This window comes from Lactuca virosa, chromosome 9, assembly GCF_052849685.1.
Source record: "Lactuca virosa cultivar CGN04683 chromosome 9, Lactuca_virosa_CGN04683_v6, whole genome shotgun sequence".
Classification (NCBI taxonomy): domain Eukaryota; kingdom Viridiplantae; phylum Streptophyta; class Magnoliopsida; order Asterales; family Asteraceae; genus Lactuca; species Lactuca virosa.
In genome coordinates this window covers 41,033,612-41,060,970 of record NC_136434.1, presented here as the reverse complement: position 1 = coordinate 41,060,970, position 27,359 = coordinate 41,033,612, and the positions used below count along the sequence as shown (strand labels likewise).

The 27,359-nt window shown below is 38.5% G+C and overlaps 1 non-coding gene across 1 annotated transcript; it reads right to left on the bottom strand.

The window, feature by feature from the left end:
* Window positions 1-14,996: 14,996 nt before the first annotated feature.
* LOC145141554 (small nucleolar RNA R71) lies at window positions 14,997-15,103 on the bottom strand. Its single transcript, XR_013722749.1, has one exon. It is a non-coding gene; the product is annotated as a small nucleolar RNA R71 (small nucleolar RNA).
* Window positions 15,104-27,359: the final 12,256 nt, after the last annotated feature.

Below are 27,359 nucleotides of genomic sequence, written 5' to 3'. Positions count from 1 at the left end.
GAAGACCACAACGTGGGTCCTCTTAACCACGACGTGGTGGATAAAATTTTGGAAGTATATATATTCCAGATATTAGGTCGTTTCCAGGAGGTGGATGCCTTAGGGCTTCGATTATTCATAAGGAAAAAACTCCGAGGTTCGATTTTGAAGCTAGAGATTCAATTGAAGCAGCGATTTGAAGATTCAAGCGCTAATACATCGAGATTTCACTTCGGGTTTGCTTGATGATCGCGTCTTCAAATATTTTGGTGATGTTTTTCTTCTTTATTTTACTGAATATGGTGTAAAAACCTATACTTTCACTAGATGTTAATGAACCCTTGTTGATATGCTTTGATTTCGTTAGTAGGATTAATTGAATTAGGTTTTTACTTGTGTTCGATTGATTACTTTACCTTTCATGTTAAAGTTTAGATTTTTATTGTTTATTGTTGAGTATTATTAGGATTAGATGATCATTGATGAGAATAATATTCTCTAAGATCGATAGATTCAAACAGATATCAATAAGACAATAACAAGTAATAGAAAACGATGAACACCACTATGAATCAAACGAGTGTCGAATGATTAAAACAGCAACACCTCAGTAGAGCTCGATGAAGAACTTCTACTTTAGAGGCGTGCTAGGGTTACAGTACTTGTTAAAGGAAATATTCAAGAAGCGTAATTAATATAATGCATGCATGCACTATATATACTAAACCCTAAAAACAAGACACGGTTGGAAAGGCCTAAACCGTGAATACATATGGAACAAACTAACTAAGCCCAATGGCGCAACACATAGACTCAACAATCTCCCCCTTTGCGCCAGTTGAGGCGAGAGATCACTTCGGTTGAGTAACGGTGACTTTCTTTATAGTCTTGAACAGCTTGGGTATGAGGCAAGAAGAGTTTGACAAAAGTTAATGTACCACCGAAGCATATTTGAAAACATCTTCTTATCTGATTCACTGTTCTGATTGCACCTGTGTACTATATTGAGAATATGCTCCAAGCAGGAAGTGGAGAACATGTGTTTGTCAACAAGAGCGAACATGCATTTTTGACCTTCGCCCCTGATGAACATGACTGTATGAAACTGTGGGTCGATTTTTCCCTTCATCATCTCGTTGATGTCGCTTGCCTTTCCTATTGGCTTGATAGTGGGCCTCCTTCTCAAGGCAGAGGTGATTTCCTGATCCATCTTTGCGACTTCAAGAATATAGCACGCCAACATTCGCTTAATGTGATCAACGATAGGCTCATACTCTTGTTGATTAGTCAGCAAAATATTGTTCAGGAGAATCCAGTCATGAGGATTCAAATTTGGAAGATCAGCTAGGGAGATCATGTGAACCGAACTGTCTGAGCATCGGGTCACTTTGAATTTGACATTGATAAACTTCCATGCTAAAGTGGGTTTCAACACCTTGACTGTTGTGATCTTCTATTTACTCCAAGTCAGGTATTGCGGTTGAGAGAACGTAAGATAGTATTCGATTAGGTCTCGATCAACCTTCGGGTCAGGAGAGGGGATGGCAACAGTTGACTCAAAACAATGAAAAATGAACGCCTTTCGGGTGATTGGCATATCAAATTGAGAATCCTTGGAATTCTCAAGATCGAATGAAAGGACTGGTTCGAGCCAATGTGTTCTTGGAGCTTCAATTGCCTCCTTCAGAAGCTTTTCCATCGTCCACAGAGGGAACATAGATTTCCTCTGTTCTAATACATCGTTCGCTTCTTTTTGTTTCCTCTCCCTTTCAACTTCTTCCTTTGCTTTACGAACCTTTTCCTCAAGCTCTCGATCATTTGGCTTGATTTTGAGGTTTTCGAATTTGGAACCCTTTTCTTCTGTATCAGCCTCATCATCGATTTCATCCTCATCATTATCACCAATTTTCTTCTTTCGTTTGTCCATCATACTGCCCGAAGCTTCATTACCCTTCGGTTCAATAGTGATTTTCGGTTGGGTGATGGGTTTTATTTTTGGAGGTTGTTGTGATTGACCCTGGGTAACATTTTCTCCCCCTTGTTTCGGAGGGACAACGGGCTCCGGAACACCCTCAATCCTGCTTAGAATGTCTAGAGCAGGTCTCAATTTCTCAGCCAAGTGGCGTCGAACCGAGATTGTAAGGACCGAGTCATGTGCTTCCAGAAGATGTAAAAGAATAGAATGCACATCACCAACAGAGCTTTTGACGACTGCTCGCTCAGACTTAAGTTCTTCAATTTCCTTAGTTGCCATCTTGAGCTTTAAGTTCTGAATTTTAAGCAGTGAAGTTCGACGATCCAGCTCATCCATTATCTTGCTTTCCACAGCTAGTTCGGCTTCAAGTTGAGTAAGACGGGAATCAACGGATGTGTGAAGCTCGGTGTTGGCAGACTGAATGGCTTTGCGGGTTTCCTCAAAGTGCTTATTTTCAGCTTGAAGCGAGCTGGTAAGAGTATCAACAGAAGCATTCACCATTTAAGCATTCTTCTGAGCTGCAGCCTGAAGAGAATCAAGAAAAAGTTAAGTGTCAGAAATAGAGGCTTTCTGACATGTGGAAGTGGAAGCATCTATAGCTTTGACAACATTGGAAATGGAAGTGTCATGCTCCTTTACAAAGGTTGCCAACATAGCCTTGATAGCTTCTTCAGAGTACGCATTACTGAAGGTAGAATAGGAAGAAAGCAATTGGTCAAGATTGGTATTCAGATCCTTTATCTGCCTCTTTGTGACAGGAGCGTCATCATCATCATCGCTCTATACTCGATATGGGCTAAAATAAACAGAATCAAATTCCATTTCTGCTCCTCCAAGAACAGTGTCCGATTCATGTGAGGGAGGTGGGGATAGAGGTTTTGAGGTAATTGGGGTTTCAGATTCGAAAGTAGGTGCCCCCGTATCAGATACGTTGACACGAACATTAGATTCGGTTGTGGTAGTAGTAGTTGTGGTGACTTCGGTGAATAAAGGGGTGGGAATGGGAATTGAAGTGGTAGTTGAAGATGTGGTGGGAGGTAGGAACGGAGCAATGGTAATAGGAACTGATTGTATAGGAGAAGGAGGAGGTGAGTTTCGGTTACCTTCATGAGTTGGTGAGGGTGGAGGAGAATTACCTCAAGGCGGACTTTCGTGTTGAGAAACGTCATCATCACTGGACTCTGGTTCGGGCTGTGGGTCAGATGGAACGTAGTCAGAATCACTTGAAGAAGGAGAAGGAGCCTTCGGCTTGTGTGCCTTCTTCTTAGTATTTCGTTTCTTTGAAGCAGTAGGGGCTGCTTGTTCAGACTTTCGCTTCTTGGGAGTTGAAACTTTAGAGGATTGACCTTCCTTCTCCCCTTTTCTTTCAGGCTTCTTTCCTCTTTTCGCAGGTTTATCTGCTGCGTCTAGCAAGCTTTGCATTTCAGTAGTAAGTTGCCTTGGTCCTGTAGGGGGAAGCTTCTTGTACTCAGCTATCACTTTGCTTTCACTGGAAACACACATGTACATGGATTCCGGAACCGAACCGATAAGGAGAAACTTCGATGGATCGGAGACAATTATCTTCGTCGTGTGGGAAGTAGCAATAGATGACATCTGTGAGTCCGCCATTGTTGGAACGTGAAACGTCTCCATCGCCCATTGAGTAACGAGAGTCCAAAACCTAGCACAAGAGATTTCAGAGTAGCGTGAAGTAGAATTAATACTTTGAACCAGTTGAGACCATAAGATAGATCCAAAGTCCATGTTGATCCCATGGTACAGTCCGTACAAAAGGGTCATGAACGCCTTGCTCGCTCCATCAGAACCTGTAACTCTCTCTGATAAACCCTTAGAGAGGAGGGTAAAAAGACCATTCCACTGAGGAGGAAGGCATGATTTCTTGAACTTTGTGAGAGTGGTGAGAACCTCAGTATACCCCATATCATAGAAGATTGTGAAGAGTTGAGTGGTGGTAATGGAATCAGGGTTGATCATGGAGTCGTCGATAGCAATCCTTAGTAACAAACAAAACCTGGCTTTTGAAATCGACGTCTTTTGATTGGCGATCTCAAAGAAAATTCGCTCCTTGGCTTTATCGTAGACAGCGGTTGAGTAGATCTGAGAAAGTAGCGACATTGGAACATACTCCACCTTGGTTAGGGCAACGATAAGTGATGAATATTTGAGGCATTCAACCACTTGCAGCATGTAGGGATCATACTGGAAAGGTGAGAGTTCAATGATGAGGTTTTGATTTGGTTTAATGGTGAGAAGAAAGGACTGGGCAGTTTGTTCATGAAAATATGAAGATTCAGCCATTGTTGCAGGTATGAAGAAGAAGATGAATAGTAGAAATTCGCCGGTGTGTTCTTGAGAGAGTTATGAATTGGTAAAGTGGTACAAGGGGTGTGAGAAAACCTTATATACCATCTCTAGGAGAGAGAAAGAATCCACAGTAATGATGCGACAATCTTCTGAATCGGCGCCTAAAAAGCGCGATTTGACAGCTTTGTTTCCCTAGGAAGACGTCATCAGGCGTGATGTTAGGAACCGTTTCAAATTCACGCGCCCGTTGCAAATCTTATCCAATGACTCGGTTTGAAATCTTATCTTGTTACCGCCGTTTCAACTTCGAAAACTTTTCAAATTCCTTTTTCAAACTGTGACAAACCCTTTCGCTTCATATAAGGCTGGAAATGTTCGCGCCTTAACATAGTTAACCACCATAGCATTTACAACCGAAGCATCAAATCTGAAAATTTGCCATTAGTACCACGAACAAGAATTAGGAAAATCATAATGATCTTCGTGCAAGAGTGTGCCAATAGAAAAGAAATAAAGCAAAGTGTTTATGGGATTGAAGTGATGTCTATTTAGACACGAAACTATGGATCCCGGGCACATATCTCTTCCTTCAAAGTCAAGAGAGACTTAGAAGTGTCTGTGTGGTTTCCCGTTGAAATACGATCAAATGTTTATTAAGAAACATTGAAAGGCATCTTTTCAAATTTAAGCTATAAGGGGTGGCTTAGCTTCAACCGAACTTCAGTACTTGACATAAGACCGGAAGTTGGATGAAGTACTTGTGAGACCAGTGTAGCCTATTAAACAAGTAGGTTTGATCATTTTCAGTGACTTGGTGAGTTATGTAGAAATCTCAAAAACAAAAATAAACTGGATCTTATGAGAAGAAAAGCCTTGGTGTCAGACAATTTCATAAAGATCGCACAAAAATTAAAAAGAGATTTCTTGGTACCTTCCACTAAAGTGGTTTCGTTAAAACGTGGGTGAAAACTAGAACATTTGATTGTTCACCGTCAATTCGTTACAGGTGTTGGATTTTGGGTTTCACTTAGCACGTGGTAAAACGAAGTTGAGATCATTAACACAGATGTTGTGTAACCATAAACCTCAGTGGTAAATTCTGAGAGTCTCAAGGATTACGATTAGGAACCGAAGTATGATGGAGAAAAATGATAAGGAGGTTAAAGAACCGAAAGTACCTCAGCTATATAGAAAGGACCGAGCAGGCAACCCTTAACTCAATGTGAGACGAGTAAGGTAGCTCATGACATAAGTGATTTTATCAGCCTGATTGGGAAGATTTGATTGGTGTAAATCAAATCAGTAAGGCTTCACTTGAAGTCTTGGAGGCTTTGGTCGACATGCAGCAACATGCTTCTAGGGACACTTAGCTAGTACAAAGATAAAGAGATTTATACCTGTCTCAGCTCCATCATTTGAATGATCCATGATACCTTTCAGTGATATTTTTGGTATTTTTGATTTTGATAAAAAGTAACAAGAACAACAAGAAAAATATTTTTGGATTTTATGAATTTCTGAAAAAGAAATAAAAACAGAAATGAAGATATTTTTAAGTTTTATGAATTTTCTGAAAAAGAAATAAAAACAGAAAGGAAAATATTTTTGAGTTTTATGAATTTTCTGAAAAAGAAATAAAAACAGAAAGGAAAATATTTTTGAGTTTTATGAATTTTCTGAAAAAGAAATAAAAACAGAAAGAAAAATATTTTTGAGTTTTACGAAAAGAAATGAATTAAGAAAAGATATACGTAGTGTACAAAGTATACAACCGAAACTTCACCTAAAAGTAGTGAAGCGCAATAGACCGAGCGTTCGGTTCATTTCGGTTCCCGAAATAGACCGAGCGTTCGCTCTATTTCGCGTTCGGTCCATTTCGGTTCCCGAAAATTCTGGATCCGAAATAGACCGAGCGTTCGCTCTATTTTGCTTGTTCAATTTTAATGAGGCGAAAGTAGTTTCGGTACTGATTCAACTTCCATCATTCTTAATCCTTGGAGTATTTTATTAAAACTTATTTCAGGTAAGGCTTTCGTAAAGATGTCAGCTAGTTGATCAGCAGATCTGACAAAGTGAATTTCCACATTACCATCTTCAACATGATCTTTGATGAAGTGGTATCTCAGTGCTATATGTTTTGTCTTGGAATGCTGCACTGGATTATGACAAATCCTGATGGCGCTTTCAGAATCGCAGTAAAGAGAAATCTTCTTCATATTCAGGCCATAATCTCTTAATTGGCTTTAAATCCAAATGACCTGGGAAGTGCAAGATGCTGCAGCAATATATTCAGCTTCGACTGTAGAGAGTGAAATGCATGTTTGTTTCTAGGATTGCCAGCTGACGAGTTTACCATCGAGGAATTGACATCCGCCTGTAGTGCTCTTTCAGTCCAAACCACATCCTCCAAGATCAGCATCAGAGAATGCTTGAACGAAAAATCCTGATTTAGCAGGATACCACAGACCGAGAGATGAGGTTCGCTTCAAATATCTGAAGATGTTCTTAACAGCCACCATATGAGGTTCGCATGGATTAGCTTGGAACCTGGCACAATAACAAACAGAAAACATAATATCCGGTCTACTAGCTGTTAGATACATTAGAGACCCTATCATTTGACGATAGAGAGTCATATCAGCAGCCGGTTTCTCCAGAGATGGTGTTAACTTCGTTCCAAATGCCATAGGAACCTTTACTTTGGAATCTCCCATCATACCAAACTTAGTCAGTAGGGTCTTCGTGTAAGCCTCCTGATTGATAAATATGCCTTCGGGTCCCTGTCTAATATTCAAGCCAAGGAAAAAGTTAATTGGACCCATTGAGCTCATCTCAAACTTAGTCTCCATCAACTTCCTGAATTCAGCTGTTAAGCTAGGATTCGTGGAACCGAAGATGATCTCATCGACATAAATTTGGACGATCATTAGGTGTTCGCCCTCTTTCTTGCAAAAGAAGGTTGGGTCAACCGAACCTTGTTTAAACTTGGACATTTTTAGAAATCGAGTAAGGGTTTCATACCAGGCTCTAGGAGCTTGCTTCAAACCATAGACGGCTTTATCCAGAATATAGCAATGACCAGGATACCTTTCGTTCACGAAACCCGGTGGTTGCTCAACATATACAGTCTCCTCTAGTTCACCATTCAAGAATGCACATTTTATGTCCATTTGAAAGACTTCAAAATTCTTGTGAGCAGCGTATGCCAGAAAGATCTGAACTGATTCTAACCTTGCTACAGGAGCGAAGGTTTCTTCGTAATCTATACCTTCTTCCTGACAATATCCCTTGACTACCAGCCTTTCCTTGTTGCAAATTACATTCCCCTCTTTATCCATCTTGTTCCTGAATACCCATTTTAATCCAACCACAGATGCATCCTTTGGTGTGGGAATCAGTCTCCAGACTCGATTTCGCTCGAACTCGTGGAGTTCGTCTTGCATTGCCTGTACCCAATCGGAGTGATCGAGTGCAATATTAACCGTTTTTGGTTCTATTTTCGATACGAACGAATTAAACATGAAAAATTCTACTTGAGAGAACAAAGCAGTTTGCTTCGCTTTTATTTGAGACCGAGTAAGAACTCCTTCAGATGTTTCACCGATTACTTGAGTTTTTGGATGATCTTTTGTCCATTTTGAGAGAGGTGGATAATCTGGATCATAAGCAGGATCCAATTTAGCATTTATTTCTACTTCGAATTCTGATTAAGAGTCTTCGTCATTTGTATTGTTATTCTCCCCTCGAATGGCAAAACAATCTCAACGTCCGGTTCAGAATTCTCCCCCTCAATTCGAGTTTCATGGGTCATTGTTGGAGATGGGTTCTCCCCCTGGAATGGTAAGTCAGGTCGCCTTGGTGTAGATGAACTCTCCCCCTGGAATGTAGAACATTTATGAGTAGGTTCGCTCGAGCTTTGGGGTTCGCCTTGACCTCGAGGTTCGCTTGGACCTGGCTGTTCGGTTGGTCCTTGATGTTCGCTTTCCATTTCTTTTGCTGCTTCATCGATAATTTTCTTCAAGTTGTCGATCTTGTTGTCAGCTGCCTTTGCCTCATAATGAATTGCTCTCTCTGGTTCATCAAAGAGCAACATGTATTCTTCAAATAGATTGGAAATTGGAAGCGAGACTTGACCTGATTGTGGAAAGATTTCCTCTGTTGGTCCTTTGTTGGATTGAAGTTTCTTCACGTAATCATCATCAAAGGTGACATAGTAGGTTTCTTCAAGTTCCTTTGAACGTTTATTCAGAACTCTATATGCCTTTGAAGTTAGCGAGTAACCAAGAAAGATCCCTTCATATGCCTTTACATCGAACTTGTTTCGGTTTTCTTTGGAGTTGAAAATAAAGCCCCTTGAACCGAATACATGGAAGAACTTGACATTTGGCTTGCGATTATTCAAGATTTCGTATGGAGTGATGGAAAATCTCTTGTTGAGGAAGGTTCGGTTCTGGGTATAACAGGCAGCAGCAATTGCATCAGCCCAGAAGTACAGAGGTAGTGAAGCGAAACTGAGAATGGTTTGGGACGCTTCACACAACGAACGGTTTCGCCTTTCAACTACGCCGTTTTGCTGTGGAGTATAGGGAGCAGAGAAGTTGTGAGACACTCCCTTTTCAGCGAGAAGTTCTTCAAACTCTTGGTTTTTGAATTCCAGCCCATTGTCACTTCGTACATTTCTAACCACCTTTCGTAATTGAAATTCCACTTGCTTTATAAATGCTTTGAGCTTTGGAGTTGCCTCTGATTTCTGTTTAAGAAAGAAAACCCAGGTGAAACGTGAAAAGTCATCAACAATAACTAAAATGTACTTACTACCACCGATGCTTTCTATGGCTGAAGGACCACATAGATCGATGTGAAGAAGCTCAAGAGGTTCGATTATCTTTGTGTTGACAATTGTGGGATGAATCTTTCGGCTTTGCTTTCCCATCTCGCATGCTGCGCACAAGTGTTCCTTATCAAATTTGAGAAGTGGAAGTCCTCGTACATGATCAATGATAACCAACTTGTTGATATCCTTAAAGTTGAGATGTGAGAGCCTTCGGTGCCATAGCCAACTTTCGTCAGAGTGTGCTTTCGTTAAAAGGCATACAACTGGCTTTCCTCGAATTGGGTTAAGATTTAGAGGATACATTTCTCCTTTTCGCTTGAATGTTAACAGGACAGCCTTCATTTTCTTTTGAACAATCTCCGAACCTTCATCATCGAACGAAACCTTCAAGCCAGTTCCCACAACCAGTTGAGAGACACTGATGAGATTGTGCTGCAATCCCTCTACATATGCAACCTTCCGGATTGAGAATTCCCCGTTTGTGATCATTCCGTAGCCTTTGATCGTGCCGTATGAATTATTTTTGTATTTGACACATCCACCATCCTTAAGAGCCTGAAACTCCCTTAGCTCTTCCCTCCTTCCTGTCATGTGACGTGAGCAGCCACTATCATTGTACCATTCGTCGTCGAACTGCTCGTCACTTATAACCTGCAAATATCAAGCAGATTTAGGAACCCAAAGTTGCTTGGGTCCACGTGAGCCTTTTACAGGACAGGGAATAGCAATAGAAAGATCAACCATATAAGTTCTTTTTATAAGTGTGGTTTCGTCTTTCCTTTTGATGGTAAAGACCTTGAGTTTGTTTAAAACAGATTCAGGATTTTTGTTTTGATTCTTAACAAACTTGTTTTCGTGTTTCCTAGGGTTAGCTGACGTCTTCTTTGTTTGCGTTTTGTCTTCAGAGACGAGCTTCCCTTTTCCCTTGCTATCCTTGACATCCTTGTTAGGATTCTGCTTTGGTTGAGAATTAGGAGGATGGAATTTAGGACTGAAACTAGTCTTTCGGTTCTTTTCGCTGCAAGATTTGGGACCGAAACTAGGCTTTCGGTTCGCTTGACTGCAGGATTGCCAGTGAGTGCATGGATCAGAATTATCCTTTGAACTTGCTTTCGCCTTGAGATTTGATGCCTTTTCTGTGCGAACATAATTGGAGTTTTGGGAGTTCCAAAACTACTTCCTCTCATTAAGATTCTTTTGATATCTTTTGTTTCGCTGGCGTTTTTGTTCAGCAAGCTGCTTTTGAGACTTGTGTATGTTTGCCCTTGGATTTAGTCTCTCAGCATGAGTTTCACTCTTCAATGAAGAGGTTTCGCTTGCAGCCGTCATTGGTTCGCTTGGGATTTCTTTGGTACCACTTGAGCTTGGTACATCAAAGCTTGTAGGCTTGTTGAGTGGTTCTGCCACGTATCTGCCTTTAACCCTCCATGAGGTTCTCTTTGATAAACCGACAGTCTCATCTGCATTGTAGATAGGGGCGGACCAAAAATAATTATCACAACCACCTGCGTTATCTTCGTTTACTATGGCTGTAAGTTCGGCTGTTTGTTTCTGAGTAACCCCTGTCGTGGTGTATACCTGATTTGGTACAGTTTGTACCTTTTGATAAACCACTGCCTTTGGTTTCATAACTTTGGATTTATCTTGGGACATTCGAGCGAACTCAATCGAATTCACAAATATAAGACCTTTGGAAGGTTTGGTTTCGCTTTTGACAAATTCTGAACAATCAACCACATCCTCTACAGAAATTTCACTCATATCACTGTCCTCATCAAATTCAGAAGTGTTTTCAACGTTTATTTTGTTTTCTGAACTTACCTTGGCATTCAATGAGTCAAATTTCTGCATGGTTTCGGTCTTTATTTTCAATTTATCATTCTTGTCCAAAAGATTTTTAAGCATGTCCGTATGGTCTTTGGACTTGATAAAGGACTCGATTTTGTCCAGACCAACCTTGTAGGCGTCAGAGATTTTATCTGAAGAAACAATAGATTCACAGTTATAACCATCGATATCAAATTCGTCCTCCTTTAACTCCAGGAAGGGCAAAATCATTTTGTGAATCTTTTTGCCGATTTCACAGTCTAAATGCAATTGAGTGATATTAGTATATAAACGTTTAGTAATCAAGCAAAAAATGTTTCTTTGTTTCATAAGCTTCAAGTTATCACGTTGCAAATATATACCTTCATCTCTCGTCCTAACTAACTCTAACTTCGTCTTCTCAATCCACATCGTTCGCTCCTCATTCTTGGATGTCACCCTGCTAATTTGATCGGTTAGGTTAGCATTTGTGAGGCGTGTTTGCATTAGACTACCACTTAAACTAGAAAATTTGAATTTCAAATCGTTTAATTCCTTTTCATAGTTTGTTACAGGTATTTTAAGTGATTCGAGAATGGATTGTACATTCTTTATCAACTGATCGCAGTCGTTGATCCTCTCGCTCACAGGTTTGGCAGCAAAAAACTTATCTTCCTTCTGATTCGCCTCATCATACTCGCCTTCGGTTGTGTACCCCCTCATTTGTGACACTCCAGCTGTCACCATCAAGCATCTCCCTGCAAACTCAGTACTATCTTCTTTCGCCACAAATGCCTTGCCATGCGTGGGTTTACGTACTTCTTCATCTTTAGAGTTTGTAGACCAGACCTCTACGCCACCGAATTCATCATCCACAGCGTTCTCCTGCACAATCAAAGCATTCATTGAACTGTTAGAGGCTTTCTTCTTCTTTATCTCCTCCAGCTTGCGCATATGGTATGCTTCATCATCTTCACCCTCCTTCTTCTCCGATAGCTTTCTTAACATGCAATCTTTGGCAAAGTGGTTTTTGCCATGGCAGAAGTTGCAATCGTATCCGGAGTCTCCTACCAGTTTGCTCTCCTTCTTCTCTTCTTCTTTCTGAGGATTATTTTTGATCTCCTCTTTCGCCTTTTCTGAGCTATAGCTTCCCTTCCAGTTTCGGTTCTTGGCAATAGGAAACTTTTTGCGAGCAAACCGCTTCGGGTTGGAAACCATCATTGCATACTCTTCGCTTGTCAGATCACATTCTGACATTTCTGAATCTTCTTCATCTTCTGCCACATTCTTCGTCTTAGAGAGAAGGGCCAAGGATCCCATACCAGACACCACTTTCGCTTCCTTTGTCACAACACTTTCATGAGACTTGAGAATACCCACCATCTTCGCCAATGAATAGGTTTTAAACTGCTCGTGAGCCTTCACAGTTGATACCACACCCATCCATCCGGGTCTTAAACCATTCATAAATGTGACCTTCTGTTCGATCACTTCTCTTCCAATACTGTGCTTGATCATCTTGCTCAAAAGATGGTTGAAACGATCGAATGCCTGAATAATATTTTCATCTGGCTTTTGTTGGAAAGCACCGAACTCAGAGAGCAATAGAGTTTGGATAGAATGCTCTAGGTCTTCATCAGTGGAATACAACTCTTTAAGTCTATCCCATATCTCTTTTGTCGTCGTGCATGGGATTACCAAAGGAAAAGTATCAGACTGTAAAGCAAATCAGATCATTCTCATGGCTTTAACATTACACAACTTATCTTTTTCGTCTTGAGGAATCTTCTCCACATCAGTTAAGAGTTTGTTGTACTCTTTTTGAGTCTTAATAGTTCTATTTGTTCCAGAATGAACAAAAGGACCCAATGTTATATCTTCCCAGATAAGATAACCATTTTCTTCGGAACCAACGACGTAGTCCTCAAAGTGATGCGTCCAGACTTCATAATCTTAAGTGTATAGAATCGGGATTCTTGTTGTGGATCCAATGCTGTTGGAGATATTGATCGAATTGGTTTGAGAATCTTCGTGAGACATGATGACCTTTTTCAGATATCTGCTAAGAATCAGACTTGTAAAGATTGAATAGGGTAATATCAAGATCTATGAACAACGTCAATGAAGGAATGACGGATTAACAGATCCAATAAAAGCGGAAACCCTAAGAAAATTCTTCAAACAGAAGAGATGCGTATGATTTACACAGCCTGCTGCTCTGATACCAATTGATGAGAATAATATTCTCTAAGATCAACAGATTCAAACAGATATCAATAAGACAATAACAAGAAATAGAAAACGATGAACACCACTATGAATCAAACGAGTGTCGAATGATTAAAACAGCAACACCTCAGTAGAGCTCGATGAAGAACTTCTACTTTAGAGGCGTGCTAGGGTTACAGTACTTGTTAAAGGAAATATTCAAGAAGCGTAATTAATATAATGCATGCATGCACTATATATACTAAACCCTAAAAACAAGACACGGCTGGACAGACCCAAACCGTGAATACATATGGACCGAACTAACTAATCCCAATGGCGCAACACATAGACTCAACAATCATTCTATCTTGATGTACTTAAATCATATGAATCTATGATCATTAGTTTTGTATGACTAGAACTTTGATCATAAGCCTAGGGTTAGATAATATTAATAAGTGAATTTGATTGTGTTAGAGAGCATTAGATATCCATGTTATGCTTAGGTTGATTGTCATGATCATTGACAAGATATCACTAGATCATATCGTTCATAGTTCGAATATATTTAATTAACTATGTGTTCACTAATTGCATGATCATTATGTTAGTTCATTAATTATTAATACTAGGAAATCCGATCAAGATAACTAGTCATATTACAATTCAGTAATAAATTCATTAATCCATTGCACTTCTAATAAATCAAACATAAAAACTTAGGGGATTCGTATTCTAGTGGAAGTACTTCTGATTTATTTTTTTCATTTAGTTCTTTAGTTTTTTTGATTAATTAAGCGTAAATTAGTTTAATTTAATTTATACAAAAACGAACTTTTATTTTATTATTATTATTATTAATTTAATTAACATTTGAATTATTTGATCTAAACAATCACGTTCTCTGTGTTCGACACCCTTTCTTACCACAACTATATTACTTCACGACTAGGTACACCGCCGACTTTTGTTTAAGAGTAGTTGAGATCTGATAGAACTTTATAAATAAAAACTAGTGCAAATAAAACACATCAAGTTTTTGGCGTCATTGCCGAGGAACGACTTATTTGATTTATAGTTTAATTTCTTTTAGTTATTCGACCCTTTTTGTGGGGTAAAAACCGTAAAAAGTTACTTTTCTGCATTAATTTTATTTTATTTTTCTTTCTGAGAATTAACCACGTCGTGGGCATCTTGGCCATGTCGTGGTCTCGTCTCAGTAAGTTTTCAGTTTAGTAATTTTTATTCTTTTTACGCGTTTTTGTTTTGTTTTGTTTTTATTTCAGTGATTTATGACCCGAGGATCTAAAACTCCAATAGTTCCACCACTTTAAGATCCAGAATCATCTTTTCACAAAAAGAAGGACAAGAAGGTCAACGAGTCAACTAGCATTTTTCAATCGGACAAAGGTCTTGAAAGTTTCGAGAGGACACCGAAAAGAAGGACATTGGTTACGAGTCAGGAACATAAAGTGATACGGACGAAGAAGAGATCAAAAGTGAGGTTAAAGAGATGACAGATATCACAAGAATGACTATGGGAGATTATAAGAAGAGGATACGTAAAGATAATGGACCAGGTCTTGTACCACCCGAGATTCCAACTGAAAGAAGTTTTGAGGTCAAGGGGCACATTTTATCAATGCTCAAGGATATACATTTTTCTGGAAAAGAATATGAAGATGCACTCAAGCATATTAATGAAGTAAAGGACATTGCAAATTACTTCAATGTCTGAAATGTGCCACGAGATTCAGTGTTACTTAGGATGCTTCCGGTGAAGCTAAAGTTTGGATGAAGTCACTCGTTTCCGGATCCATTACTACGTGGGCCAATCTTCGTGACGCCTTCGTTGAGAAATTTAGTCCACCTTCGAAGATCTCAAAGCTCAAGAAGAAGATTGCTAATTTTCAACAAGAGATTGGAGAGTCCTTATATGAAGCATGGGAAAGATACAACGGTTTTCTTAGGAGTTGTCCTCAACATGATCTCAATGTCCAACAAGAAGTGTCTATTTTCTATGATGGGGTGAATGTAACAACAAGGCAACTTCTTGACTCTCAAGGACCAATGACAAAGAAGTAACCGACCACAATTAAGGAATTGATTGAAGAGTTCACGAAGCAGTCACATGAGTATCAATCCACGAGAAGATATTACTTGATGTAAATGAGATGGAGGTACCGAGAACATAGCTGTGGTTTTGGCAAAAACATAGAATATGGACCGGAGGATGATGAAGATGGATCAATCTATCCATGCAATAAGAGTCGGGTTTGACAATTGTAGCGGGCCACATTTAACCAAGGATTGTGATCTAGATGAGAATGGTAACCGAAAAGCACAAGTTTGCTACTCGAGTGGTGATCGATATGATGAAGATTGGAGAAAGCCCAAAAAGTATTGGTTGCCTTATGAAGAGTACAAGAAGCAAAATGATGAAAAATTTAGACAAACCGGTTGAGGTTTTTACCAAAAAGAGCAACCACCACCCGAGAAGAAGATGAATTTGGAGTCCGTACTTCATAGGTTTATGGAAGCCTCTAAAAAAGGCATGATACTAGTGATGCTAATGTGAGGAATCATCAAGCTTCCATCAAGAACATAGAGACTCGACTTGGGCAACTAACAACACTTGTTAATGAGAGGTTACTACCTAGAAATCCCGACCCGAAATCACAACCTTATGTAATGGTGATTTACACGGAAGAAGAAGTTCATTTTGATCCATTTATGATCCATGAAACATGTACTACGTAGCTCGATTCGTATTTGGAAAAAGAGAAGCCCAAAGCTAAAAAAGAAAAAGGTGAGTCGTGTTCTGATGATTCACCACGTTGTGGTGACCTTACCACATCGTGGTCATTGGCGAACTAAAATTCTTCTCCCCCAAATTCGTATCAGCCTCCTTTGCCATTCCCATCTCAATCCCTTAAGCATAATATGGAGCCGGAACAAAAGAAGTTCATGGAACTAGTGCTATCCCTCTCAATTAATGCTCCATTCCTCTAATCCATGGCTAAGATTCCTAAGTTTTCCAAGGATGTGATAACTAATCGCAAGGAGTTGGAAAAAGCATCAACCATCGTGTTAAATGAGTTATGTTTAGTTGCAATCATTAATGGGTTGCCAATCAAAATGGGTGATCCAGCCCAACTAACTTTGCCTTGTGATTTTGACAATTCCACTTCATAAATGCTTTAGCTGATTCGGGGGCAAGCATCAATCTTATGCCATATTATTTCTACAAGACGCTCGGTCTACCAAGGCTCCAAGACATGAAGATGGAACTTCCCTACGTGGATTCATTAAAGACTTGTTGGTGAGGTGGGGAAATTTATTTTTCCGGTTGATTTTGTGGTATTGGATATGAAATACGATGAAGACCTTCCCATAATTTTGGGAAGACCATTCTTGAGTACCGCAAGAGCACTTGTTGACATCTATGACTCAAAGCTCACACTTCGGGTAGAAGATGAGGAAATCACATTCGAAATGAATAAAAGAGTGAGTTATGACATACCAAGAGATGAAGTGTCAAGGCTGACTAATTTGGAAGAATTAAACCTTAGTCAGCTATAAGAGATTGAAAAGTTAATGGAAGAAGAAATGAAAGTTTGGGAGAAGCCTCATGTTGCAAAAGTCAAATGTTCTAAACCAAGAGCTTCGATTCTTATAACATTTGAAGTGTTTGTGTTCACTACACCCAATGCTCGAGTGGAAGAGGCAAGTGATAAAGAAGACGATGATTCGGGTGACAAATAGGAGATAAATGATTAAGATATGAGTGAAGATGACAAGAAGAGTACAAAGGTGAAAAAAGGAAAGAACAAATGGGTGAAGCGTAAACATGAAGAAAGCACTATTCAAAAGAAGAAAGTAAAATTAAAGAAGGCGTATATAATACGGGTTCAAGCATACAAGCGTAAGTGGAAGGAGAAATCCCACTCCCAACCGCAACAACGTAGAGTGGGAAGGAGTCCGGCTCACGACTCCTCAAAAAGAAGCGTTTTTTCGGGAGGAAACCCGATTTTTAAGATTTTACATTTTCTTTTCCTTTTGATTTTATTTTTAGTATTTGTTTTTATTTTAGTTTAACCGACTGATCATGTGTTTCTCTAGCTTTGATCTTATTTTATAGTCTTAAAAAAAGTGAAGCAGTGAAGGAGCTTAATTGATGAAGAAGCTGTGAGATTCTTAGAAGATTATAATTGAAGACCATGTTTTTTAATAAGTGTGGGGTTGTCACTTGATGAAGAGAAGAGTTTTGAAGAAATTTTACAGAAATAAAAGTTCGGGAATGATCCTAAGCCATTAAGAAGTAACGATGCATTATTTGGGTTGTTGAAGACATTTTAAGAAGGCACAACGACGTGGGCATCATCTTTACGTCGTGGTATTTGATATTATCATGACTGTGTCCGGCCTGTTACCATGAAGTGGCATCATTAGACCACACCGTGGCATTCTTATATTTCACGATCATGAAGCCTTCTTACTCGACACCACAATGTGGCATTGCTTTCCCATATCGTGGTTGGGGTTCAACACACTTTTTGAAGAATGGTTATTTAGTTCATTTTGATCCGGCATATTTACATTCACGAGAGAAGAGCCTAGAACTACTATTTCCAACAATTATACGAGATGTCCAAGCTTTACCACACAAATTTCAGAATTCGATCTCCCCAATAATATCCCAGGGGAGTATGTTCCAATATATCCTCTTTAATTTTATGTTCTTTAATTGTTTAAGCATTCAGAGGGGACATTGCATCGTTTAAGTGTGGGGTAGGGGGTTGAACTTAAGCATACTGATAAAAAATTGAAAAATTACTAGAATTAAAAAATTATTATTAGAAAGATTTGAAATAATAATCTAAAATTAAATCTAGTTCAAATGAATTGTTGTATTGAGATCTAGGTGGCTAGTGTTGTGTTGGATGATCCGATGCGAGTTTCGATGTTTATTTGAGCCAATATATGTTATAGTGTATCTGTGGCTTCCCTATCCTAGTGAAATCATGGAACAAAGACATGATCTTGTTTAGTTTAAGGGCCATAATATGTTGAAGTTAAGTTTCCTTTCTTAAGCATATGTTTTTATAGTAATTTTAGTTTTAAGTGAAAAAAGTAAGAAAAGAAAACAAAAACAGAAAAGAAAACAAAAACAGCAAAGTTTGAGAAAATAAGAGTCTACAAAGCTATGGAGATGAAGAAATATCATGAAGAAAAACTCCAAATCAAAGACTCAACAATAAGGCAATTTGCCAAGTTATTATTTATTCTAATTTTTTATTTCTAGGTTATTTTTCCATATGTATGCATGGGGGGTTAACCAAAAATTACCTTGAGGTTAAGAAAGATTTCTAAGGATATATTCGAAGGGATGCACAAAATGAGTGTTGTTCAAAAGAAGTGGGGAAGTGTTTATGAAGATTGTGAGTATTTAGGATTGGGGGAGTTCTTAGGAAAATTTAGACACAAATACATGTATTACGGTCTTGATGTAATGGAGAGGCTTAAAATGGATTGTCTTGTGCGATGTTGGTAGCTAGGGTTTTGATATAATAATAATAAAATCAGTTTTGCTTGAGGGCAAGCAAAAGCCAAGTGTGGGGTATTTTGATATGTGCATACTTAATCATGTATTTCATGCATATTTCTAATACTTTTAGCTACAATTACGTTAATTTGGGAAAAAGGTACTTATTATGTTTGAAATCTATTTTGTAGTTGCAAAGACATGCTCGGGATGAAAAGAAAGAAAATGAGGAGCTGGAAGTAGGAAAAATAGGAGCTAGGACAAGAAGAAGAAAACGAAGATTTAAAGACAAAAGACCATGTCACGGTGATCCTCCAACACGACGTGGTGAATGGAGGAATCTCGACCAATGGGCTGACATGGAGAATACGAGATATATACGAGGACGGGGACATGGTGATGTTCAACCACGATGTGCTGATCAGATTTTTGGTAATTATAAATACCTAAACACTAGGTCGAATGTTATGCCTTCTAACCGATTTTTTGAGGAGAATTGCGACTAAAACCCTCTAGAAACTCATAAAAAGATCGAAAATCAAGTAGAGCTCAAGAGTTGAAGAATATTTAGAAGATTTCTACATAGATCCATTTGGTTTGCTAATCATTACTCATGTCTAATTTAAATTGCTTGGATTTTATGTGTTTTTATACTGTCATGAGAGGCTAAAAACATTTTACTTCTGTTTGGTGAAGATGAACCTGATCCTATTGTGTTGATTTCAATTAATGGATGCTATTTATTGATTTTTTTTAAAAAAACATAAAAGTTTATAGCTTAATTGATTCATACATCAAAAACTTGATGTATTTTATTTGCACTAGTTTTTTTATTTATAAAGTCTTATCAAATCCCAACTAGTCTTAAACACAAATAGACAGTGTACCTAGTCGTGAAGTAACATAGTTGTGGTAAGAAATGGTGTTGAACACACGGAACGTGATGGTTTAGATCAAATAATTCAAATGTTAATTAAATTAATAATAGTAAAGTAAAAGGTGGTTTTTGTGTAAACTAAATTATTTTTTGGTGCAACTCACACTCATCCAAACTAAATTAGTTTTTACCTTTCCAGCTCCTCCAAATCTTTTTCTGGATCGAATAGATCATCAAGTGCCTGCAACTCACACTCAAGAATAGCATCATGGATACTTTTGATGTTATTCTTGAGCGTGAGTTGCAGGCACTTGATGATCTATTCGATCCAGAAAAAGATTTGGAGGAGCTGGAGAGGTAAAAATTAATTTAGTTTGGAGGAGCGTGAGTTACTCCAAAAACTAATTTAGTTTACACAAAAACCACCTTTTACTTTACTATTATTAATTTAATTAATATTTGAATTATTTGATCTAAACCATCACGTTCCCTGTGATCAACACCCTTTCACACCACAATTATATTACTTCACGACTAGGTACAATGTTTATTTGAGTTTAAGACTAGTTGAGATTTGATAGTGCTTTATAAATAAAAAACTAGTGCAAATAAAACACATCAATGAAGTAAAGAGTTCGATTAAAGGTAAGCCTCAAGGAATGAAACAAAAACATGAAGAAAGCACCGATCAAAAGAAGAAAGAGAACTCAAAGAAGACGTACATACGAAGGGTAAAAGCTTACAAGAGAAGATGGAATGAGCAAAAGGAGCAACAGGAGAACCCACTCCCAACTGCAACAACGTAGAATGGAAAGGAGTCTGGCTCACGACTCCTCAAAGAGAAGCGCTTATCGTGAGGCAACCTGATTTTTAAGAGTTTGCATTTTCTTTTCTTTTTGATTTCTTTTTAGTTTTTCTTTTTATTTTTTTAGTTTAACCAAATGATCATGTATTTCTCTAGTATTTTGATCTTATTTTGTAGTAAGGAACTGAAGCAGTGAAGGAGCTTAATTGAAGAAAAAAATTTTGTGAGATTTTTAGAAGACTACAATTGAAGACCATATTTTTTAATAAGTGTGGGGTTCCCACTAGATGAAGAAAAGAGTTTTGAAGAATTTTATAGAAAGAAAAGGCCGGGAATGGTCCTAAGCCACTGAGAAGAAAATATGCATTATTTTGGCTCTTAGTTACCTTCTGAGAAGTCAACACACTGTGGTATCACTAGACCACACCGTGGGATTTGAGTTTATTGCGATAAAAAATTCATGCAGACCTGGCACCACGATGTGGCATCAATAGACCATGACATGGCGTTTTTATTTTTTCGCGAACATGTCGACTTCTTTCTCGACACCATGACGCGACGATGCTTTCCCACGTCGTGACTGAGGTTCAGCACACTTTTTGAAGATGTTTCTTTGGTTTATTTTGATCTGGCACATTTACATTCGACACCATAAGTACTGTTTCCAGCCATTATACGAGATGTCAACCATACAAGTTTCATAACTCGATCTTGCCACTACTATCCCAAGGGAGTCTGTTCCAGTTTATTTTTTTTTTAATTTTATGTTCTTTAATTGTTGAAGTATGCAATGGGGATATAACATCAATTAAGTATGGGGTGGGGGTTGAATTTAGGAATGCGAGCTTACTGATAAAAATTGAAAAAAAAGTTGAATAGGATTAAAAAATATTATTAGAAAGATTTCAAATAATAATCTAAAATTGAATCTAGTTTAAAAAATGGTTGTATTGTTGTGTTGAGACCTAGGTTGCTAGTGTTGTGTGGGAGGATCTGATGCAAGTTTTGATGTTTATTTGAGCCAATATATGTTCTAGTGTAACTGTGGCTTCCCAATCCTAGTGAAATCATGGAACAAAAACACGACCTTGATTAGTTTGAGGGACATAATATGTTTAGCATCGTGTACCAGAAATGTATCTAGGAGAGCTTATATATTCATTGCACTTGTAATGCCCGGTTCCTGGTATGTATTTAATTCATAAATTATTCATTTTTATATAGAAACTCGACGAGTTGGAGGCCCCAAACTTGTCGAATAGAGATGGATTGGAACGCAGGATATGAAGTCTACTCGATGAGTTGAGAAGCCTCAACTTGACGAGTAGGACTGGCAGAATGAAACCCTAATTTTAAGGGTTTTGTACCCTATTTAAACACCCTAACCCCCATAAGGTGGCCTCATTTACAACCTCCGTTGTCCCAAACCTTAGCCACGAAACCTTAATTCACTTTTGAAAGCTTTGAGCCATTTTTGTGCATTCTTTGTATTTTTGAAGAATGAGATACTTGAAGAAAGACCAAGGACGTATAGGAGGATAGTAGATCCAGAAGTTGAGCTTCATTTCTGGTTCATATGAGGTATAAAGCTCCTATCTTGCCTATAGTATGCTTAGATCTGGTTTTAGGTTGTTTTCTTCATGATTTGGTCCAAGTATGTTGGCTTTTGGGATATGGACGTCCCATGTGGGCAAACCCTTCAGATCTAGGGTCTTTAGGGACTTCATGGCATAAAGGTGCCAACTTTATGGCCATGGAAGTCCCATGCAACTTTTAGACCGCCTTTTTGGTCTTTTGAGCCAAGTAGGCCATGCATGCAAGTAAAGAGGGGAACTTTACGTTTCCAAATCGTCCCTAGAGTCCAGATCTATGACCCATGGCTTATCTTGAAGTTTTGATCGCTTTTGGAGTTGGATCTAAGCCATTTTGAGTTAGGGTTAGGGGCTCATTTCTCTTAGAATGGGTCTTAATGGGTAAAGTCGGAAACTTTACCCTCCTAGATATGTATTTGACCCAGATCTGGAATATGGGACTTAGATTCGAAAAATAATGGCTTAATACATTAAGAAAGCTTAACAGGCTGAAGAACTCGACAAGTTCATAGAGGAACTCGACGAGTTGGGTCGGAGCGTCCCGATTCTGTTGATAGGAGGAACTCGAGGAGTTGGATCGCGATTTCAGGGTTTTATGATTTATGGAACTCGGCGAGTTGATGGACCAACTCGGCGAGTTGTGTCAACCCAGAACGTTGAGTTTGACCAGAATGTCGACTATGATTTTGACTTTGACCAAAGTTGACCCTTAAGGGGTTATGAGTATGAAAGGGGAATTAAAGGAAATATTTTATGTGTTGGAGTTGGAGTGGGGTTGATTTCAGAGTCGAGGACCCTTCAGCTACTTTGCAGCATTTGAGGTGAGTTACGTTCCCGGTAGAAGTGGGTCGAAGGCACCAATGTCGGCCCACTAGTACTTGTTATAGTTCGATGATTGTCTTTGTGATAATTATCTGGTATGCTACTATCTATTATGCTTTATGTTGGATAAGGTGTCTAAGTCCATAACTATTTCTGGTATGTACTTGACCCGACCCGACATGGTCCATTTGGGTTGCATGGCACCATGCAATTGGATAAACTAAAATGAGAGAAATAACACTTATGTTTTATTAATATATTATAAGTTCTAATATATTAATAATATTATTTAATTAGTTTGATCAAGAATTAATTTAGAATTAATTAAGTGATCAAAAGATAACTAATTAAATATATGGGTAGATTATGTAAATCTTCCATATCTTATATAGTGGGCTAAGAGGCTCCATGGATTATCAAGTTGGGTTCCACCCATAGGATGCTCCATGGATGCTCCATGGGAGTTACAAACCCATGGGTCATGGAAATGAAGAGTCATGACACATTAGGGTTTACATGGTGTAACCCTAGATGTGTCAACACTATATAAGAAACCCATTCTCCACCAAAATAGGCTACACATAAAAAACAAGAGGGCTAGGCCGATTTTAGAAGTGTGTATTCTCTCTAAAGTCATTCCAAAAGCATTTGGTGTTGTGTGAAGCATTTCAGGCATCACACTTGGGGTGCTAGGCTCACAAGGTTTCAAGGATCATAAGCAACAACAAGGTAAGTTATTCTATCTTTCATGCAAGTTAAAATTTGTTCCCCATGTATGCTAGATAGGAATATAACCTTGGAATTCAACTTTGCATGATAATTAGACAAACATAGATCCAAGGTTATTAGGGTTGCATGTACACTTAGGAAGTGTTAGAATGCTCAAAACCCATCAGTGGTATCAGAGCATAGGTTTGTTTGTTTTTTTTTTTTGTGCAAACAGCTTGAAAAAAAATCGTTTTTTTGTTTTCTGTTCGTATGAAAGTTTGCACGTTTGTTGCTGGAAATGGACTAGAAACATTACCCTAAACTGTTTTGATGTTTTAAAGCTTGTTTTAGATGGTGTAATGTTTATGCTAATCCATTTACAATGGCAATTATTAAAATTACAAGTTTTTTTTTAAGTGTAATTTTTTATTCTTGAAAGTGTTCATATTCATGTTCTTGAACTTATGAAGATTAGATGATCATAGGAATTGTTTGTAACCTTCATGGTAGTTTAATTCATGATCATAATGTGTTTTAATGGAGTCCATAACTTGTCCTCAAGTTATGGAAAACCAAAAGTCTCACTTTTATTAAAGCCTTTAAAAGAACACAAGAGTTAGAAAAATGAAGAGTCTTCATTTTTATTACTCAATTAATTCATAAGTTATAAGAAATGAAAAGTTTTGGAAGTTTACAAAACTTGCCCTCAAGTTTTGGAACATGTAAAGTCTTGATTAAAACTTTAGTTCCAACCCTTAGAATTTTAAAAGTTAAAATTCAACCCTTATACTTTATAATATTATAAGTTACTAATATATATATGTATAACAACAAGTCGTCTTACCGCTAGTACGCCTCATTCACGAAGCCGGTCTATAAGGGTGGTATAAGGTTGTTGCCTATAAAATGGCAACTTAATGGGTGTCCACTCTCACCCACCGCTTCCTTGATCGGTGGAGGGTCGTTAGCCGAACGGGTAAGACAAGGACTTATAAATTCTCATTAAAAGTATGATGAAAATTATAAAGTAACTAAATGCTTTTATTAAATTCCCAATCTTAGTTACTTTAGGAAAATGTGAATAAGGTGCTAATCCATGAAATTACACTTTACACTTTGTTTAAGTCGTTGGTAGAGCGTGTGTGGTTAACCGGCACACTAACTTGGACTTAACAAGGTAGGTAAAGGGTGACTTAAGGTTTACCATAACATCGATGGAGCGTGTGTGGTTTACCGGCACATCGATTGAGTGATAAACCTTGAGGGTACCAAGTGATTTGCATGGTTACTTCACACCTCGTTTTGTGATCCTCGGTATCCCAGTCACAAAACTTGGAGGGCACACTCGAGATTGAAACATGCCTTTGAAAAGTTCATTGAATCTCAAAAGAATCTAGGAATTTCTAAGAACCAATTAAAAACCTAATATTTATATTTCGTTTTTCATGGTGGAAATTGGTGAATCGTCATTCACCTACCTTTCAAATATGTTATAGCTTGGATTACGACATACCTCTTCTAAGTTATAATATATTGTGATTGGATCCTAGCCTTAATATTACATTTGGGTGTTTTATTAAGGACTCTCTTAATATCTAAACTAATCTTGTTCTCTTCTTTCATATGTCTTCAAACAATGCTGCTTCTGGCTCTAATCCTAATGGCTCCTTTACCCTTATGAACTTGTGTGGGAAAGTCACTTTTGATGGATCCAACTTCAATGAATGGATCAGAAACATCAGGATGATTACCCGCTACGAGGACAAAGAATATGTCCTTGACAAGGAGCTTAAGGAGATTGATGAGACCATTGCAACTCCCCAGGAGATCGCTGACTTCCGGGCACATGAAAGGGATGCTACAAAAGTGGCATGCATCATGTTGGCCACCATGACAGCGGAACTCCAAAAGTCCTATGAGGACTTCTACCCTTTTGAAATGCACCAAGATCTGATGGAAAGATACCATCAAAGTGCACGACAAGAGAGGTATGAAATCATATGCTCTATCATAACAACCATGATGAAGGACGGGGAATCCGTCACGAGCCACATGCAGAAAATGCAAAGGTATGTGGATCGGTTGCTGAAGCTTAATGTGAACTTCCCTGAGGAGCTTGCAATATATATCATTTTGGACTCCTTACCATCGTGCTATGATCAATTCCGCATGACATATCACATGAATAAGGAAGAGGTCACACTCAGCAAACTTCAGGGACTCCTCAAGACCGCAGAAACAGGTCTTAAGGGTAAGTCGGTTGTTAACACTCCTACTCCAAACTCTGCCCCGGTTTTGGCAATCGGGAAAGGTAGAGGGAAGAAGAGGAAGAGCTCTTCGAAGGGTACCAAGGCTAGGACCCTTGATGGCTCTTCTTCAAGTGGAACCAAGAAAGGTTTTGTCACTCCTTCTTCTGACCCTAAAGAGGCTGAATGCTTCTATTGCCATGAAAAGTCACATTGGAAGCGGAACTGCCCAAAGTACCAGCAAGATGTGAAGGATGGGAAAGTTAAACCCAACCATGCATGTATTTACACTATCTTATCTAATAACTCACCCCATTCTAACTCTTGGGTCCTTGATACCGGTTGTGGTATTCATATATGTTCTGATTTGCAGGGACTAAGAAGAAGTGAGAATGTGGAGCATGGAAGAATAAACTTAATCATGGGGAATAGGAAAGCTTTACCTGTCACCAAGATTGGAGTTTATACTTTATCGCTAAGTAGTGGGTTTAGTTGATTTGAATAAATGTTGTTATTCGCCAGAAATGGCAAGAAATATTATTTCCTTTCATGCATTGTATAAACAAGGTTTCACCTTTTCATTTGATAATGAAGTTGGTTCGATTAATGCTTTCTTTAATAATGTTCTTTATTTTAAAGCATTACCTTGTGATGGTGTGTATGAAACTGTATCTGTGGTTGATAACTTAGGAAATAATGTATTGTGTATTGATTCTGTTAATGATAATAACTTGGATAAAGCATCATTATGGCATTGTCGTCTTGGACATATAAGCAAGAAACGCATAGGCCAACTCCAAAAGGATGGAGTATTGGAGTCATTTGACCTAAAGTCAGATGATAGTTGCGAATCATGCTTACTTGGAAAATGACAAAGTCACCCTTCACAGGTTCTTGTGAGAGGGGTGAAGGTTTGTTGGATCTTATACACACGGATGTGTGTGGGCCCTTCAAACATGCCACAAGGGAAGCTAATCGTTATTATTTGACTTTTACTGATGATTACAGTAGATATGGATATGTCTACTTAATCAAGCATAAGTCAGAGACTTTTGAGAGTTTTAAAGAGTTTAAACAGGAAGTCGAGAATCAATTGGGCAGGAACATTAAGATGCTCCGATCCGATCGAGGTGGTAAGTATCTTAGTTCAGAGTTCCTCGACTATCTTAGGGAATGTGGGATTGTCTCACAATTGACACCTCCCAGGACACCGCAGTTGAATGGTGTAGCTGAGAGGCGTAATCGAACCTTGTTGGATATGGTTCGTTCCATGATGAGTCGAGCTTCGCTACCAATCTCATTTTGGGGGTATGCCTTAGAGACTGCCGCCCATATCCTTAATCTAGTTCCCACAAAGAAAGTTGCCAAAACTCCTCATGAGATGTGGACTGGCAAAGTACCCAAACTAGACCACATTAAGATTTGGGGTTGCGAGGCTTTCGTGAGACGCGAGACTCATGATAAGCTCGAACCTCGAAGTAAGAGGTGTATTTTCATCGGCTACCCACAGAAATCCTTTGGTTACCTCTTCTACAGACCTAGTGAGAATGTGGTCTTTGTAGCTAGGAGGGCGTTCTTTCGAGAGAGAGAGAGAGAGAGTTCATAAGCCAAGAAGACAGTGGGAGGCAAGTTGACCTTGAAGAAATTCAAGA